The following is a 19306-nucleotide window of genomic DNA, read 5'->3' as shown; positions in this document are numbered from 1 at the left end:
CTGACACCTGCGCAATGAATAGTTCAAATCCGTTCATAACTTGATATAGCTCTCGTATTATCCGATCTTGGATCTTGACTTTGTGAGATGAGGCAATTATTATCCGATTTGCCTAAAATTTTGTGTGAAGTGTTTTGGTTCGACCATCAACAACCGCGCCAAGTATGGCCCAAATCGGTCATTATACTTCTTGACCCTCTAGAGGGCGTAATTCTCATCCGATTTGGCTGAAATTTTGCACAATGACCTTTAACATACGTATTCAATATGACCTGAATCAGTCCATAATCTGATATAGCTCCCATATAAAAAGATCTCCCAATTTTATTGCCCTCTAGTGGCTCAAAAGGCAATTCTTATACGATTTGACTGAAATTTTTAACAATGAATTCCATTTAGGTCTCGAACAACCAAACCAAGTATGGCCCTAATCAGTTGATAATTTGGTATAGCTGAAATAGCATAGCAATTCATAGCCATTATCCTTTGTTTGTCTATAAAGAGATGTGAGCTGACCAACTTGACAAATGCGTTCTATAGAGGAGTGTATATAAAATTCAGCCCGGCCGAACTTGTTTTCATTCGTTCCCCCAGATTCGTCGTCTTCTCCCTAAATCCATTCATTTGTGATCCAATTTGACTTCTCCCTTCAATTTGACAAACTCCCAAAAGGATGAGAGATAGACCCATTGATAAGTATACCGATCGACTCAGAATCACTTACTGATACAGGTCGCAATTTTCATCCGATCGTCTTCAAATTTGGTGTGGGCACGTTTTTCGGCATAGAGACGAAGCTTATTGAAATTGGAAAAAAATCGGTTCAGATTTGGTTATAGCTGCCATATATATGTTCGTCCGATTTGCTCTAAAACAGCAATAAAATGGTCATTTATTAACCGATTCTCACGAGTTTTGGTAAGAAATGTTTTTTTATGAATCTCGACATTACTGGGTAATTTCATAGAAATCGGTTCAGATTTGGATATAGCTCCCATATATGTGTTCGTCCGATTTACAGTAATACAGCAATAAAATGGTCATTAGTTAACCGATTCTCTCGAACTTCGGCAAGAAGGATTTTTTTGATGACTTTCGATGTTACTGATATTTTACAGGAGTCAGTTCAGATTTGGATATAGCTCCCATATATATGTTCGTCCGATTTGCAGTAATACATCAATAATATGTTCATTTGTCAGGAAGGATTTTCTTATAACTCTCGATATAACTGGAGAATTTCATAGAAATCGGTTCGGATTTGAACCGATAGTTATTACATAACCTAATAACCTATCTGAATACATCCGCCAAAGTCCATCAAAATTGGTTCAGAATTATATATAGGGTAGATGTAGGGTATTATAAAGTCGGCACCTCCCGACTTTTGCCTTTCCTTACTGGTTGTATTTGATTCGTATTCTACTTCCAAAGAACTTTTATTTGACACCCATATTTTTCCAATCGGTAAACATGCACTCTTAAAATTTTGAACACTAATTAAAATGAACTAAATTTGGGAAATATCGAACTTCCTATGGCGCTAAAGAATATTGTGCTCGTTGAGAGTTCAAAAATTTCTTCATAGCTACGAAATTTTTTAGACATAGTATTAGCTGCCATATATACCGGCAGATCGGTATATATGGCATCTACATCCAAATCTGGACCAAGCTTGGCCGTCATGAATAGATATGTCCAGCAGCCAAACACAACAAGCTATACTAAATTTCAGCGAAATGGGACAATAAATACGCCTTTTATGGTCCCAAAACCTTAAATTAAGAGATCGGCCTATTTGGCATGTATATTTAAATCCGAACATTCATGCCATACTCGGTAGCCTAAGAGTCTAACAAAATTTTAGCAAAATCGGTTGATAAGTTCACATTTTATGGGCCTAAAACTTCAAATCGGCAGATAGGTATAAATGGCAGTTATGTCGTAATCTGAACCGATGCCGTCTTAAACAGGGATATCAATGAGCTTTGCACAACACGCTACACCAACTTTCTGCGAAATCAATAAATGCGCCTATTATGGAGATCGGTCTAATGGCAGCTATACCCAAATCTGGACCGATCTGAGCCAAACATCTTAGGCAAACAAAGAATATTGAATAAGAACAATTATGATATTGGAGCTATATCAAGTTATAGTCCGATTCGGATCATAAATGAATGCTGAACATTGTAGAAGCCATTTATATTTTAGGTCATTCGGATAAGAATTGCGTCTTGTAGGGGCTCAAGAAGCAAAATCGGAACATAGGTTTATATGGGAGCTGTATCAAGCTATTGATCGATTCAGACCATATAAGACACGTATATTGAAAGTCATAAGAGACGTCGTTATACAAAATTACTGCCAAATCGGATGAGAATTGCCCCCTCTAGAGGCTCAAGACGTCAAGATCCCAGATCGGTTTATATGGCAGCTATATCAGGTTATATACCGATTTGTGCCATACTTGGCACAGTTATTGGATGTCGTAACAAAACAACTCATGCAAAATTCCAGCCAAATCGGATGAGAATTGCGCGCTCTATTGGCTCAAGAAGTCAAGATGCCAGATCGGTTTATATGACAGCTATACCAGATTATGAACCGATTTAAGTCATACTTATCACAGTTGTTGGAAGTGATACCAAAACACTACGTGCAAAATTTCAGTCAAATCGGATAAGAATTGCGCTCTGTAGAAACTCAAGAAGTCAAGACCCAAGATCGGGGTATATGACAGCTATATCAAAGCGTAGACTGATTTGAACCATACTTAACGCGTTGTTGGAAGTGATACCAAAACAACACGTGCAAAATTTCAGTCAAATCGGACGATAATTGGGCCCTCTAGAGGCTCAAGAAGTCAAGACCCAAGATCGCTTTATATGGCAGCTATAACAAAACATGGACCGCTTGGCCCATTTACAATCCCAACCGACCTGCACTAATAAAAAGTATTTGTGCAACATTTCAAAGGGCTAGCTTTACTCCTTCGAAAGATAGCGTGCTTTCGACAGACAGACAGACGGACGGACGGACAGACGGACGGACAGACGGACGGACAGATGGACGGACATGTCTATATCGACTTAAATGACGATCAAGAATATATACACTTTATGGGGTCTTGGACGCATATTTCGATGTGTTACAAACAGAATGGCGAAATTAGTATACCCCCATCCTATGGTGGAGGGTAAAAAAACAACAACAGGATCTGTGAGAAATTTCTGCTCAATTTCTCTATTTGTAACGACTGTAGCGTGATTTCAACAGGCAGATGGATGGACATGGCTAGATAGTCTTAGATTTTTACGACTATCAAGAATATATTTACTATATAGGGTCAGAAATCGATATTTCAATGTCTTGCAAACTGAATAACAAAATAAATATTCCCCCATGCTTCAGTGGTAGATATAAAAATATATAAAAAATTTGGCCAAAATTGTTTTAAAAAAAAAAATATTTTTATTGAATTTTTCGAATTTTAACCAAATGTTCCTTACCTTTTAACCAAGGATTGAGTTACTTCTAAACGTCTACCTCATAAAATTCAAATTACTTTGCTAAAACGTCTTTGTAAATTTTTAAATCCTTTTCTGACGCTTTAAATTAAGATATTTCACATGTTGTGTTCACTCGACAAAGCCTCTTCCCCACTTGGCATATCGCCTTTGACAATAACTAGAAAAGAATAAAGAAAAAAATTGTTTCATAAGTAGAGAATATGTAAAAATTCTCGTTACCAATTATAATCCAAGCCAAGAATTTTTCAAAAGTAAGTAGAAACAAACGAAGAGCAGTACAAGGGCTTAGGGTAAAATGTCCCTCCAAGATGAAGTTAGGTTAGAGCACACGGAAGGAAAATGAGGCACATAAAAAGCGTACAATTAAAATGACGTAAAAATACCACTTGGCATAAATTAACTTAAATTAAGCAAGGGCGGGCGAAATGTAACTGCCAAGGATTAACATCGGCACACCTACACCCAACCGTCTTACCCCCATATTCCGTAAGAATTCAAACACAGACACAATCCACTGCACATGCTGTGACACAAACACATCGAAGCGAGAAGAAAGTCTCCATTTAACTTAAAGGCTGCTTAAAAATTCCATGCACGCTCAAAGGGTTATAAAATGGAAATGATTTAACATTTTTACCATTTCGATGAAATTGTCAGCTCAATTTCAATTTCATGTAAAACGCTTTATTTTGAACAAAATTTTGAAAAAACTCAATCTTCATGTCAGCAAAATCGGATAACGCCATCTAGAGGCTCAGGAAGTAAGAACGTATGGTCGGTGTATATGGAATTTATAACTATGCATGGAACGATTTTCCCATTTACTCAATCTCAACCGACATACCTCACTAAGAAGTATTTGTTCACAATTTCAAGGGGCTGGCTTTAACTTTTCGAGAGTTAGCTTACTGACGACAGATGGACGGACGGACATGGGTAGATCGAATTAAAATGTCATGACGATCGAGGTGTTACAAATGCAATGACGAAGTTAGCATACCCTCATTCAATAATTAATAGATATCCGACATATGTAATACCCCTTTATTATTCCCTCACAGGACACTTCGGAAGCCAGTCTGCTAAATAAACTCACCGAGTGGAATGGATGGCACCGCCTACCTCAGGAAACTACACAAAACACACATTTATTTGCTTGCACTGAATAGGAAGAAGGACCAGGGAAAAGTTGCTGGCAGGAATATTCAACGAAACGAAGCTTGAACGAGTTGCGCTCAGTCGTCATGTTAATCAGTTTATGATAATTATTTGTTACAAATTGTTAAGCTTTGCACGAAGTTTACAAAGAAATTAACATAAGCAACGCTAACACAGACTCACACAAACACACACCCAAAACGGAGAGATTTAGTTCTCATTCTTCTTCATCGCTGGGGATTAGGTAAAGGATACAGAAGCAACTTTTTAAACATCTAAAAGCCACTAACTGCAAACACATACACACACACACACACACACACATCTCTCTCATTCAAGGGATTCATGTCTCCATCTATGCTGGGGTGCTTCCCCCTGCCCTTGGCCACGTGTTCCCATTTATGTTTTTTACAATTACAATTAAAAAACATTGTCAGTCTTAAGTATCTCAAAATTTAAATGACATTAAATTATACAGAACTCACACACACCCCCGCATTCACAAACACACACACACATAGAGATACTTATAAAACAAGAATGACTTAAGTATGCTTTAGCTTCAAATCGGAGAGCTGGAAGGAGGAATTTAGAATCAGTTAGACATAGAAGGAGTTCAAACACTTTAGCCAGGTATGACATGTTGTTGTCTACAATCTAAATGACTATTTGGTCCTTATACTCGTAACTGAACTCCAGAATCTACATTAATTCAGTTGTCTAAAAAAAAACCAATAACTTAATCCTCCTCTATGGAAGAAAAGTCTCTTAAGAAGCTCCTTAATTATTTATAGATGTGGACATAGTAATGACAAAAAATACATTTATCACTCAGGCATTGATGGATTTCTTATAAAGACAAATGGCCTCTTGTTCTTCCCCTCGAATGGACTAGAGCTCGGTTCACATTAATTGAATATTCGAAGTAGTTTCATGTCAAAAGTTTACTTTGAACTTTGTTTAACTTGTATTTAACCAGTGTCAGATGGCCTCTTAGTTATGGAAGTCCTCCATCTTTTTGTTGCCCAAAATGGGCAAAGATGTAAATTAACTTTGTCTTTGCCATCTCAGCCACAAGTTTGATTTGCCATTTATACAAATTATAACTTCAAGATGTTCTTTATACGGCAAATAAATATTTTGAGCGAACGAATGATCGAACGACTTGATAATACCCTACCTTTTACTTTAATCATATAAGAACTTTACAAATCAGTGAAATATTTGATTATAATATGACACTGATCGTTTTTATACCCTCCATCATACAATGGGTGTATACCATCTTCGTCATTTCGTTTGTCACACATCAAAATATTGGTCTTAGAACCCATAAAGTATATATATTCTTGATCGCCATGACATTTTTAGTCGATCGAGCCTCGTCCGTCCGCCTGTATGTCTATCTGTCGAAAGCAAGCTAATTTTCGAAGTATTGGATTGCCCAAAAAGTAATTGCGGATTTTTCATATAGTCGGCGTTGACAAATTTTTTCAACGGCTTGTGACTCTGTAATTGCATTCTTTCTTCTGTCAGTTATCAGCTGTTACTTTTAGCTTGCTTTAGAAAAAAAGTATAAAAAAAGTATATTTGATTAAAGTTCATTCTAAGTTTTATTAAAAATGCATTTACTTTCTTTTAAAAAAATCCGCAATTAGTTTTTGGGCAACCCAGCATTTTCGAAGAAAGGCGGTTGAACATTTTTTTTCCACTAATACTTCCTAATGGTTTAGTTTAGTTGGGATTTTAAATAGGCCATGTCGTTCCATGTTTTGACATGGCTCCCATATAAACCGATCTCCCAATTTCACTACTTGATCCCCTAGTAGCCGCAATACTTATCCGATTTGGCTGAAATTTTGCACAATGACTTTTTCTATGGTCTTCAACATCCAAACCAGGTGTGGCACGAATCGATCCATAACCTAATTAAACTCCAATAGCATAGCACCATATGCAGTATCCTATATTTGCCTATAAATAAATTAACGGGCAAAGGACTTGAGAAAGTGATCGTTGGTGAATGGTATATAAGATTCGGGCCAGCCCAATTTAGCACATTGCTTGTTACTTGTTATACCCTCCAAAATAGGATGGGGGTATATAGCCGCTTGAAATTTTTACACAAATACTTCTTATTCGATTGGGATTGTAAATGGGCTATATCGGTCCATGTTTTGATATAGCTGCCATATAAACCGATAGTGGATCTTGATTTCTTGAGCCACTAGAGGGCAAAATTCTTATCCGATTTGAATGAAAATTTGCATAAGGTATTTCATTATAACTTCCAACAACTGTATTAAGAATGGTTCAAATCGGTTCATTACCGGATATAGCTGTCTTATAAACCTATCTGGGCTCTTGACTTCTTGAGCATCTAGAGAGCGCAATATCCATTCGATTTAGCAAAAATTTTGCGCGGCGCGTTTTTGTATAACTTCCAAAAACTGTGCTAGTAGTATGGTCTAAATCGGTTCATGATATAGCTGCCATATAAACCAATCTTGAATCTTGCCTTCTTGAGACACTAGAGGGCGCAATTCTTATCCGATATGGCTGAAATTTTGCATAACGTGGTTTGTAATGACTTTTAATAACTGTGCCAAATCGATCCATAACCTTATGTAGCTACCATATAAACCAATCTGAGATCTTGACTTCTTAAGCCTCTAGAGGGCGTAATTATTATTCGATTTAACTGAACTTTTGTACAACGGCTTCTCCCATGACCTTCAATATACGTGTAAAATATTGTCCCAATCGGTTTATAACCCGATACAGCTCCCATATAAACCGATCTCTCTATTTTACTTCTTAAGTCCCTAAAGGGCGCAATTCTTAATCGAATTGGCTGAAGTTTTACACAATGACTTCTACTATGGCCTCACATTCAATTCAATTCAATTCAATTCCGAATCGGCCTATAACTTGATATAGCTCCAATATTATAGCAATTCCTTTCTTTTATCCCCTGTTTGCCTTAAAAGAAATATCGGGAAAAGAACTCGACAAAAGCGATCTATGGTGAAGGGTATTTAAGATTCGGCCCAGCCGAACTTAGCACATTGCTTGTTACTTGTTTTTTTTTTTGTATTTGAATTGAGGACCGAGTGAAAATCATTGAAGGTATAGCAAATTCAGAGAACTACCTTGTAATAAAAAATGTATGAAAGATGTGGACAAATCTTTCTGGATTCTTTATTTCGGATTCAAAATGTTACTAAGGAAATTAGCCATCCTAACGGTCTATTCTTGTTCATCCGTGCTATCGTACCGCATATGTCCCTGGTCTACAGCTTATTTCTAATATGTATATGCACCAAATCCTTTTCAATGCGTTTGTACAAGTTCATCACCCTTTGTAAGGTGCGAGATAAAAAAAAAATCATAAGTAAAAAGGCATTAAGTTCGGCCGGGCCGAACATTGGATACCCACCACCTCGGGTATATATGAAAATTCCCTTTCGTCACAATCCGGTGAAAATTGGATAACTTTTGCACCCAATTTCGGCACTGACATTGAGTGGTCTAATATAAGTCACTGTTGAATTTTGTATTTCAAATTTCAACCAAATCGGGTTATAAATAAAGCTTTTATGAGCTTCAGACCCTTAACCGGCATATCGGTCTATATGACAATAATGTCTAAATACAGTCCGATCTTTCGGCCGAACTTTGGAAACCCAACACCTTGGGTATATATGTAAAACACTTTTCGTTACAAGCCGGACATAAATGCATCATTTATCCTGCGTATGTTTCAAAAGTCGAATCTCAAAAACGATTCATAGAGAAGCTTTATGCAACTATGAGGGGATTCAGCTATAGGAAAGGATACTCAAACTACCCTTTCTTAAGAGGAAGTACTCAAACTACCTCCCTTAAGAGAAAGTACTAAAACTACCTCTACTTAAGAGAAAATACTAACACTACCCTTTCTTAAGAGAAAGTACTAAAACTTCCCCTCCTTAAGAGAAAGTGCTAAAACTACCCTTCATCAAGGAAAAAGGTACTCAAACTAAACTTCCCCAAGGAGAAGGGTACTTAAACTATCCTTCCTCCAGGAAAAGGGTATTAATACTTCCCTTCCACAAGGAAAAGGGTACTAAAACTACCCTTCCCCATGGAAAAGGGTAATGAAACTACCCTTTTCCAAGAAAAAGATACTAAAACTACCCTTCCCCAAGGAAAAGGGTACTAAAAGTATCCTTCCCCAAGGAAAAGGGTACTAAAATTACCCTTATCCAAAGAAAAGTGTACTAAAACTACCCTTTCCCAAGGGAGAGGGTACTAAAATTACCCTTACCCTAGGAAAAGGGTAGTTACTAATGCTACCCTTCACCAAAAAGAAAGGTACTAAACTACCCTTCCCTAAGGAAAAGGGTACTAAAACTACCCTTCCCCAAGGAATGGGGTACTTAAACTGTCCTTTCCCAAAGAAAAGGGTGCCAAAACTGCCCTTCCCCAAGGAAAAATGGTACTAAAACTATCCTTCCCCGAGAAAATGGGTACTAAAACTACCCTTTCCTAAGGAAAAGGGTACTCAAACTACCTCTGCTCAAAGAAAAGGTTACTAAAACTACCCTTCCCCAAGGAAAAGTGTACCGCTACTACCCTTCCTCAAGAAAAAGGGTAGTAAAATTGCCCTATCCATTTATAAAATCAGCTGATTTCGATGAATTGACAAACATATCTAACGACAAAATATTATTGGTTTGGCAGTAAACAAAATCTCATTTTTTAACAAGAACTAAATTTTAATTTCCCGTTTATCACGTAAGGTACCAAACAATATCAATGCCTTAACATCGTTCCAACCTTGGGTAGGGTAAATCACTTTATAAAGTTTTTAAGAAATCTGATAGTTTTCTCCACAAAAGTTTTTTGTCACAAAAAGTTATTCATATCAAAACAGCTCCACCGCATTACCTTCCCTTAATCATGCTCACATAAACTTAAGCCCAAGGACTCATAGACGCACACACACACACACCCCACTTTCCCACTCATATGCAGACAATTAAGAAATTAAGTTGGCACTTAAGTTAAATGTCAGTTTGACAGGCAGACATCTTTGTTTTGAACGTTTTCAATGTTTACATTATCAACAGTCTAACACCTTGAAACTGAAACTTTGTGGCAGCAGCAGAAACAAAACAAAAACAAAAGCCAAGGTATGGAAACCCCCACAGCCATTCGTTAAGGTATACAGATCACTGGGTAAACTATTGGATGGAAGGAGATACAAATGGTGGTAGTGGAGTACACCTGGAGTACGCGAGCTCCATTATAAATGCCACTCATAATTAAATCAAAATGTTTGTCTGGCTCTACACACCTACAAACCTTTGGATCATATACTGCGCCAAGTAGAATGTGTTAGCGGCACGTGTGACATGTGTATCCTTGCCAAGGATAAAATCATCCCCAAACCCAAACACTATAGATGGTAGGAGGAAGTTCCATTCAAAAACTTTTAACTATTTTAACTTTCAGTTACTCGTATGACATCTTCACCTGTAGCTACTGTGCAGTTAAAGAAACTGTGACGGTGACTGATAACACTTTCCTTTCCGCCTCTAGTCTCTCTAAGGGCCTTACAAGGAAGTACCTCGTAATGTAGCACATTTTTGTAACTTTCAGGAAAACAAGGCAACGTATGTGCGAGTATATTTGTAAGTGGTTGCTGGTGTTTATTTACATTTGGCATTATAATTACAGCCACATATCATGCCGAGCATATGGCAGTAGAATGATGCTCGTACAAGGATATCACTAACATATAATTACAATTTTTAGTTTTTGGTAAATTTCGTAGAGTTCCATTCATTCAAATGTCACTCACGTCACCTTGTCTCTGTAGATTTGATATGTGATATTGGTTTAATTTTAAGTACATTGTTGTTTATATCCTGCATATGTTTCATGAAACTTTTGTAAGATAACTCTATAAATGTCCTTATGTTAATGAAAGAAACTGAAATGATAATAGTTTCCAATTAACTTGAAAGAAAACACTTAAATATTTAAAACAGAACTTTTGAATACTTTATTTTTCAAAAAGTTATTAAAATGAAACTTAATGTAAAAGTTATTGGAAAAAAACCGAGATGCTTTGATCTGCACTACTGGAGAATCCCAATGGGTTAAAATTATCTGCCACCATGGATGGCATTTGATATGTTTTTTGCATTATTTTTCCCAATAGGCGGAAACGAAAAAAAGATAATGGGAGTTCATAACTAGAAGTCTCGATGGATTTTGTATATTTTAGATTGGTAATTGCTTCATATAGGTGCTCAAGATGTTAAATCGAAAGACAATTTTTTGTAAGAGATTTTATCATGTTAGCGTCTTCGTCTCTTCACGTGATAAACTGTCGAATTTCATACCAAAAAAATCCTACGTTTAGTACACAAAAACAGCAGTTAAGAGCAGGTAATTTTGGTGTTATACGAGATTATGTTGGTACCAATTATTGGGTTGCCCAAAAAGTAATTGTCGGTAATATAGTAGTAATATAGTCGGCGTTGACAAATTTTTTCAACGGCTTGTGACTCTGTAATTGCATTCTTTCTTCTGTCAGTTATCAGCTGTTACTTTTAGCTTGCTTTAGAAAAAAAGTGCGCGAAATTTGGTTTGCATTTGTTTGTTTGGCGTGAATTTTAATATGGGTACCACATGTATTGAAAGAAATTCATTTAAAAATCCGAATCAACGCTTGTGATATGCACCTTAAACGCAATGAATTCGATCCGTTTTTAAAACGAATCATAACTGGAGATGAAAAATGGATTGTTTACAACAACGTTAGTCGAAAACGATCATGGTCCAAGCATGGTGAACCAGCTCAAACCACTTCAAAGGCTGATATCCACCAAAAGAAGGTTATGCTGTCTGTTTGGTGGGATTGGAAGGGTGTGGTATATTTTGAGCTGCTTCCAAGGAACCAAACGATTAATTCGGATGTTTACTGTCAACAATTGGACAAATTGAATACAGCCATCAAGGAGAAGCGACCAGAATTGGTCAATCGTAAAGGTGTCATATTCCACCAGGACAACGCTAGACCGCACACATCTTTGGTCACTCGCCAAAAACTGAGTGAGCTTAGCTGGGAATTTTTGATGCATCCACCATATAGCCCTGACCTATCACCATCAGACTACCATTTATTTCGATCTTTGCAGAACTCCTTTAATGGTAAAACTTTCGGCAATGATGAGGCTATAAAATCGCACTTGGTTCAGTTTTTTGCAGATAAAGGCCAAAAGTTCTATGAGCGTGCAATACTAAATTTGCCAGGAAGATGGCAAAAGGTTATCGAACAAAATGGCAATTATACATTTGATTAAAGTTCATTCTAAGTTTTATTAAAAATGCATTCACTTTCTTTTAAAAAATCCGCAATTACTTTTTAGGCAACCCAATAATTTTTAAAAAAATTAACAAATTTTGTTAAAATTTTTCATAACTTGCCGAAAGCAGAACAGAGTATCCTGCCTTAAGGAGCAATTTGCTCCCTAAGATCATACATGTTGGAGGGCTAGTAGAAGCTATCATGCACAATTTCAGCCCTAACGGATGAGAATTGCGCCTTCCAGGTGCTTAAAATGTCAAATTGGGAAATCGGTATAAATGGGAGCCATATCAGGTTGTATAATAATACTTGGCATAGCTCGAAGCAGGTCGTAGGAAAAATTTCAAAATTTCATCCAAATCGAATAAGAATTGCGTTCTCTATGAGAGCAATAACTAATCATTTTCCGATTTGGTCAAGTTACAATCCCAACCGATCCACATAACAAGTAAAAAGGCGATAAGTTCGGCCGGGCCGATCTTTGGATATCCACCACTTCGGGTATATATGTAAACCAACTTTCGTCAAAATCCGGTGAAAAATACATACCTTATGCCAGATAGCAGCTATATCGAAATATGTTCCGAGTGGGCCAAATACTTATAAAAACCAGTCATAGTTCAATTGTGTATAACAAAATATTGGTCAAAAAATAAACCGATCTGAACCATATACGACACGGATGTCGAAAAGCCTAACATAAGTCCCAGTGTCAAATTTGAGTGAAATCGGACTATAAATGCGCCTTTTATGGGGCCAAGATTTTAAATCGAGATATGGCAGCTATATCCAAATCTGAACCGATTTAGGCCAAGTTTAAGAAAAATGTCGAAGGGCCTAACACAACCCACTGTCCCAAATTTCGGCGAAATCTGACAATAAATGCGCATTTTATGGCCCCAAATCTGGACCGATCTGAGCGAAATTGGAGAAGAATGTCAAATGGAGAGATCGGTCTATATGGCAGCTATATTCAAATCTGGACCAATTCACTGTCCCAATAAATGCGCCTTTTATGGGCCCAAAACCTTAAATCGAGAAATCGGTCTATATAGCAGCTATATCCAAATCTGGACCGATCTGAGCCAAATCAAATTGAGGAAGGATGTCGAAGGGACTAACACAACTCACTGTCCCAGATTTCGGTGACATCCGACAATAAATAGGCCTTTTATGGGCCCAAAACTTTGAATCGAGAAATCGGTCGGTATGGCAGCTATATCCAAATCTGAACCGATCTGGGCCGAATTGAAGAAGGATGTCGAGTGGCCTAACACAACTCACTGTCCCAAATTTTAGCAAAATCGGATAATAATGTGGCTTTTATGGGCCTAAGACATTAAATCGGCGGATCGGTCTATATGGGGCAACCCCTTAGCTTGCCAAATTTTGATATGGTATTCGGATTTTACTCTTAAATACCGTTTATTTACTGTTTTATTTTTTTATTTGTGCGTTTGGTGGGTTTTTTTTTTTGAGAATGGACAGTTCTTCTGAAATTTTGTGGCAAGTTTCGACGTCATATTATTCCGTTTGGTTAGATGTCCGCTTCTCTTTCAAAAAGATCTAAATGTCAATCTCCCTTTCTAAAGATGAAAAGATAGCTTCCGAATGTCGGTCATCTCGCCATTTACATCTAAATATATCCAAATCATTGACGGCTGAATGCAAACATGGGCCGATTTATCTGACACAAAGGTAAGGTAAAGGTAAAGGTAAAGGTAAAGGTAAAGGTAAAGGTAAAGGTAAAGGTAAAGGTAAAGGTAAAGGTAAAGGTAAAGGTAAAGGTAAAGGTAAAGGTAAAGGTAAAGGTAAAGGTAAAGGTAAAGGTAAAGGTAAAGGTAAAGGTAAAGGTAAAGGTAAAGGTAAAGGTAAAGGTAAAGGTAAAGGTAAAGGTAAAGGTAAAGGTAAAGGTAAAGGTAAAGGTAAAGGTAAAGGTAAAGGTAAAGGTAAAGGTAAAGGTAAAGGTAAAGGTAAAGGTAAAGGTAAAGGTAAAGGTAAAGGTAAAGGTAAAGGTAAAGGTAAAGGTAAAGGTAAAGGTAAAGGTAAAGGTAAAGGTAAAGGTAAAGGTAAAGGTAAAGGTAAAGGTAAAGGTAAAGGTAAAGGTAAAGGTAAAGGTAAAGGTAAAGGTAAAGGTAAAGGTAAAGGTAAAGGTAAAGGTAAAGGTAAAGGTAAAGGTAAAGGTAAAGGTAAAGGTAAAGGTAAAGGTAAAGGTAAAGGTAAAGGTAAAGGTAAAGGTAAAGGTAAAGGTAAAGGTAAAGGTAAAGGTAAAGGTAAAGGTAAAGGTAAAGGTAAAGGTAAAGGTAAAGGTAAAGGTAAAGGTAAAGGTAAAGGTAAAGGTAAAGGTAAAGGTAAAGGTAAAGGTAAAGGTAAAGGTAAAGGTAAAGGTAAAGGTAAAGGTAAAGGTAAAGGTAAAGGTAAAGGTAAAGGTAAAGGTAAAGGTAAAGGTAAAGGTAAAGGTAAAGGTAAAGGTAAAGGTAAAGGTAAAGGTAAAGGTAAAGGTAAAGGTAAAGGTAAAGGTAAAGGTAAAGGTAAAGGTAAAGGTAAAGGTAAAGGTTTAGAACGGATTTGGATAGGTTCAGATTTAGGATAGCTTCAGATAAGGTTTGGGTTTGGTTCAGATAATGTTTAGGTTAGGTTCAGGTTAGGTTCATGTTAGGTTAGGTTTAGATTATGTTAGGTTAGGTTTGGGTTATGTTAAGTTTGGGTTATGTTAAGTTAAGGTTAGGTTATATTTCAGTTAGGTTTTGTTTGGTTTAGGTAAGGTATCGTAACATTTATATAAGCTTTATTAGCAACAATTTAGATAAGGGTTTAAATTTAGGTTTAGGGTTTAAGGTTTAATTTAAGGTTAGTTAGGATAGCTTCATATAAGGTTTGGGTTAGGTTTAGAATGGGTTAAGATATTGTTTAGGTTAGGTTTAAGTTAAATTCACTTTAGGTAAGGTTTAGGTTAGGTTCTGGTGGATTTCGGCTTAGGTTAAGGTTAGGATTTCGTTGCATTTGTATAAGGTTTATTAGCATCAATTCAGGTAAAGGTTAAGACTTAGATTTAAGTATAAGACAAGGTTAAGGTTTAGATGTAGATTTAGGTTAAGGTTAAGGTTTTGATGTAGATTTAGGTTAAAGTTAAAGTTTAGGTAAGGGTTAAGGTTTGGTTAAGTTTTGGGTTAATTTTTAAGTTTTGGTTAAGTTTTATATGCAGATTTAGGTTTAAGTTGATTTTGTAGGTTCAGGTTCATGTATAGGCATAAATTAATGTTTAGATTATTTAGATATAGATTTAAGTTTGGGTTAAGACTTATTAAAGTTAAAGTTAGGCTTGGTTTAGGTTTGGGTTAGGTTTAGTATAGGTTTAAGACAGGTTTAGGTTAAGTTTAGGTTTGGTTAGGTTTAGGCTAGGTAAGGTTTAGATTAGGTTAAAGTTAGGTTAGCTTTAGGTTAGGTTTAGGTAAGGTTAATGTTATGTATAAATTAGGTTAGAGGTACAGTCCATTTTCTAAATAGACTCACATGGACTAATTCAGTCCGTTGTGATATCACAGACGGCAGCAACTGGTGGAAATTAAACCCACGATCTCCACCCAAATAATAATATTTATACTTGAAAATTTACCTATGAACATTCTACTAAGGAACAGGGGTGCCGCAGTGCGACACCTCTTTGGGGAGAAGTTTTCATGTAGTATAGTTCCTCACCAATTAAAAATAATATTATTTATTCCCTAATAATATCGCGAAAAGCGAACATTGTTCCAGCCTTTTTAAGGAGTATTTACCAAAGAAAAACTCTTCTTTGGTAAGTACTCCTTTTAAGAAAATAAATTTTGAAACTCTTAAAAATTAGCCACTTCTTATGTTTGTTGTTGTAACATTGTGTTGTACACTAAGGCGTCAGCCTTTCTTATCATCTCTATACGCCGCCACAAAAATTTGTTTCCATTTATTTCGATAATTCCATTTAATTTAAATTCAAATTGGAAAACACTTCAATACCCAGAGAATAAATTAAATTCAAGGATTTTGGTCATGGCAGGGTTGTACAGCCTATTTTTCCGTATAGTCAAAGGAAGAAAATGTTCGTAGCCATTATTTAAAATAAACAAATCACTGATCATTATCTAAAGTGTTTTTCTTTTATTTACAGAATGCGACAACAAAACGAAATATCCTTAGTACCTTTGAGAGAGTCAGCAGAATCCAAAACACCAACCAAACCACGCAACCCAACCCCCTTGGTATCGATATCGTTTTGGAGTATCATTTGTAAATTAACACAGACGACAAAAGTTAACTGCCTTTTAAGCCATTTAAGCGAAAAACGATTAATCTATAAACGCATAAACAACCAACCGACCAATGGACCAATAGCCTGCCAACCCAACTCCCTGCTATGGTTTTGCCAATTTTCAAAGCTGGCAAAATGTCCTTGCATCCAACCCATGAAACTTTGGCTGGTTGAATGACTTTAGGGCCCACAAAGGAGGTATGGAGATAATGCCAGAGAGCTTCCATGGCTTCCTGTCCGATAGTGTTGTATGCAAATAATGTTCCACATGGCTACTGTGTAACATTCATGCAAGGCCGCCACAAAATTAATCGTTACTCATGTCACACTCGCTTATGCTCACACTTGGTCTTTGGCAATTGGGGAGTGGGGGACAAGCAGATGGCTAAAGCAAGCTGACCATACATCCAGAGCCAAAGGATAACTGGCAGTGTCCCTGGCCCGCATCCCCACCAGACGAATGACGATGGCTATTAAGTGGGATTTTGTACAGTTTGAATTTATGACCACCAATAACACATAAACTGACAAAACGGTTCATTGCATACCAAACGACCACCAGCCTCACCACCACCATCACGATCAGAACGAAGATGACTGCAACTGTTGTTGCTGTCTGCAGAATATGACGTTCGTTATTGACGTGTCAGTATGCTGGCTGGCTGGCTAGCTGACAAGGATAAATGCAACAGAGGTCGGTCATATTTTGAAACGAAATATTAATATTTTCATTTAAAACTAAATGGTCCATGTTCTTAAACAATCACCCATAATGGGTGTATGGAAAGAAGAAATTAATTATTGGAGACCATAAGGATTCTCATTGGTGAAAATTAAATTTTATTCTAAAGAAATTTTGGGGAAAATAGATTTAAGTGGTTTAAGACAGAATCTATGATTCCAATGTTAAACGAAACAAATGTCTCCAAGTGTCTCCATCTTGTTCGTTTCCACTCTAAACTCTAAAGTTCTGAGGCATCTTCTTCCACTTGTTATTCTTATCGAAGTATCCGTCATTGCTGTTTGCGGTAACCATCAAATTTATTAATTGGCTAGAGGTTTAAGTTCCACGCTTCCAATTTTACAACACAACGAAAAACAAAGTTTTTCAGAAAAGAAGTTTACTTGGCAAATCTCAATGAAATCGGATTATAAATGCGCCTTTTATGGGGCCAAGACTTTAAATCGAGATATCGGTCTATATGGCAGCCATATCCAAATCTGGACCGATCTCTGCCATATTGCAGAAGTATGTCGAGGGGCTTAACTTAACTCATTGTCCCAAATTTCGGCGACATCGGATAATAAATGGGCCTAACACAACTCACTGTCCCAAATTTCAGCAAAATCGGCTTTTATGGGCCTAAGACCCTAAATCGGCGGATCGGTCTTAATGGGGGCTATATCAAGATATAGTCCGATATAGCCCATCTTCGAGCTTAACCCGCCTATGGACAAAAAAGAATCTGTGGAAAGTTTCAGCTCAATATATCTATTTTTAATGACTGTAGCGTGATTTCAACAGACAGACAGACGGACATGGCTAAATCGTCTTAGATCATAGTAATTCTTATTCATCATCCTTTGTTTGCCTATAAAGAGATACCGGTCAAAGATCTTGACAAATGCGATCAATGGTGGAGGATATGTAAGATTTGGTCCGGCCGAATTTAGCACGCTTTTACTTGATTTTTTTTTTATTTTTGTTTCTTACTTCAATTTATTTTTTTTACAAAACATTGACCCTCGGACATCTTCAGCTACGCCTCATCCCAACAAATCCTTTAGATATCCGACTTTGCTTGTGTTCAGCGTAACATCAAAAATCTGTCAATGCGGTGGACAAAAAGCACCACTATCTGGAGCCACACTTCCTCATCTCCCAGGGTAAGTGATGTCCCTCGTATTGAGAAATGGGGACTCAAAACCTTTATTACAGAGCTTTGACCAACGAGCCCTGACAAAAGAGCCTTGGCCACTGTGCAATCTCAACAGACTCGAGCTGAACCGACAAGCATTACAATTCCGAGCTGTGACATACTAAGGGAGGTCCTCTTCTCATTTACAGTACTGATGCAAAGACCTTAGACCGAATATAGTCTTAAGCGCATCCTTTGGAGCGATGTTCCACTCCGTCTTTAGCCATATAATTGAAATTTTTACGAGTTGTGCAGGGTAGAATTTTTTCTTATCTGATAGTTGGTGGAACCTCCTTTTTCGGAAGATTAATGAACAGACTTAATCCAATATATCTGATATCTACATTTGGCGTAAAGTAACTGGGGGAAAACGGTCCACCCCAAAAAAATTCCGGGAAACCCCGAAACAGTCATGTAAAGTATGGGACTGAAATGAAAGGTAGTCTTAGAATCTGTCATTGAGGGACAATATGTTTGGTTATAAATTAAAGTCAACTACTTTTTTCAATTTGGAACACCGTAGCCCAAAGCATAACCGCCCATGACACTGAACGCCCGGGTTGAAATCCTGGCAAGAACATCAAAAAAATGTTTCAGCAATGCTAATCCCACCATAGACAACCGTAGCGCAGAGGTTAGCATCTCCGCCTTTCAGGCTGAACCCCTGGGTTCGAATCCTGGCTAGACCATCACAAAAATTTTCAGCATTGGTTTTCCCCACCTAATGCTGGCAACATTTTTGAGGTACTATGATATGTGAGAAGTTTGCCCCAGTTCCTTAGTGGAATGTTCATGGGCAAAATTTGCATTTGCTAATCCCCTCCTAATGCTGGCGACATATCCCATAGAAAAACTTCTCCGCCAAAGAGCTGTCACACTGCGGTACGACGTTCGGACTCTGCTATAAAAAGTAGGTCCCCTATCATTGAGCTTAAACTTGAATCGGACAGCCCTCATTGACATGCGAGAAGTTCGCCCCTGTTCCTTAACGGAATGTTCATGGGTAAATTTGAACAATTCTAATTGGTATGAGAGAAATTTTCTA

At 37.2% G+C, this 19306-nt stretch overlaps 1 long non-coding RNA gene across 1 annotated transcript in view; it reads right to left on the bottom strand.

Moving 5' to 3' along the window:
* LOC106082013 (uncharacterized) overlaps positions 1–19306 on the bottom strand; it is a 167496-nt gene that overhangs the window by 46452 nt on the left and 101738 nt on the right. Inside the window, exon 2 of the long non-coding RNA XR_001220443.2 lies at positions 3513–3690. This is a non-coding gene — a long non-coding RNA (uncharacterized LOC106082013). The remainder of the gene's footprint in view (positions 1–3512; positions 3691–19306) is intronic.

The sequence above is a fragment of the Stomoxys calcitrans genome, chromosome 4, assembly GCF_963082655.1.
Source record: "Stomoxys calcitrans chromosome 4, idStoCalc2.1, whole genome shotgun sequence".
NCBI classification, from domain to species: domain Eukaryota; kingdom Metazoa; phylum Arthropoda; class Insecta; order Diptera; family Muscidae; genus Stomoxys; species Stomoxys calcitrans.
The sequence above is the reverse complement of the archived record's forward strand: the minus strand, read 5'-3'. Positions and strand labels throughout refer to the sequence as shown.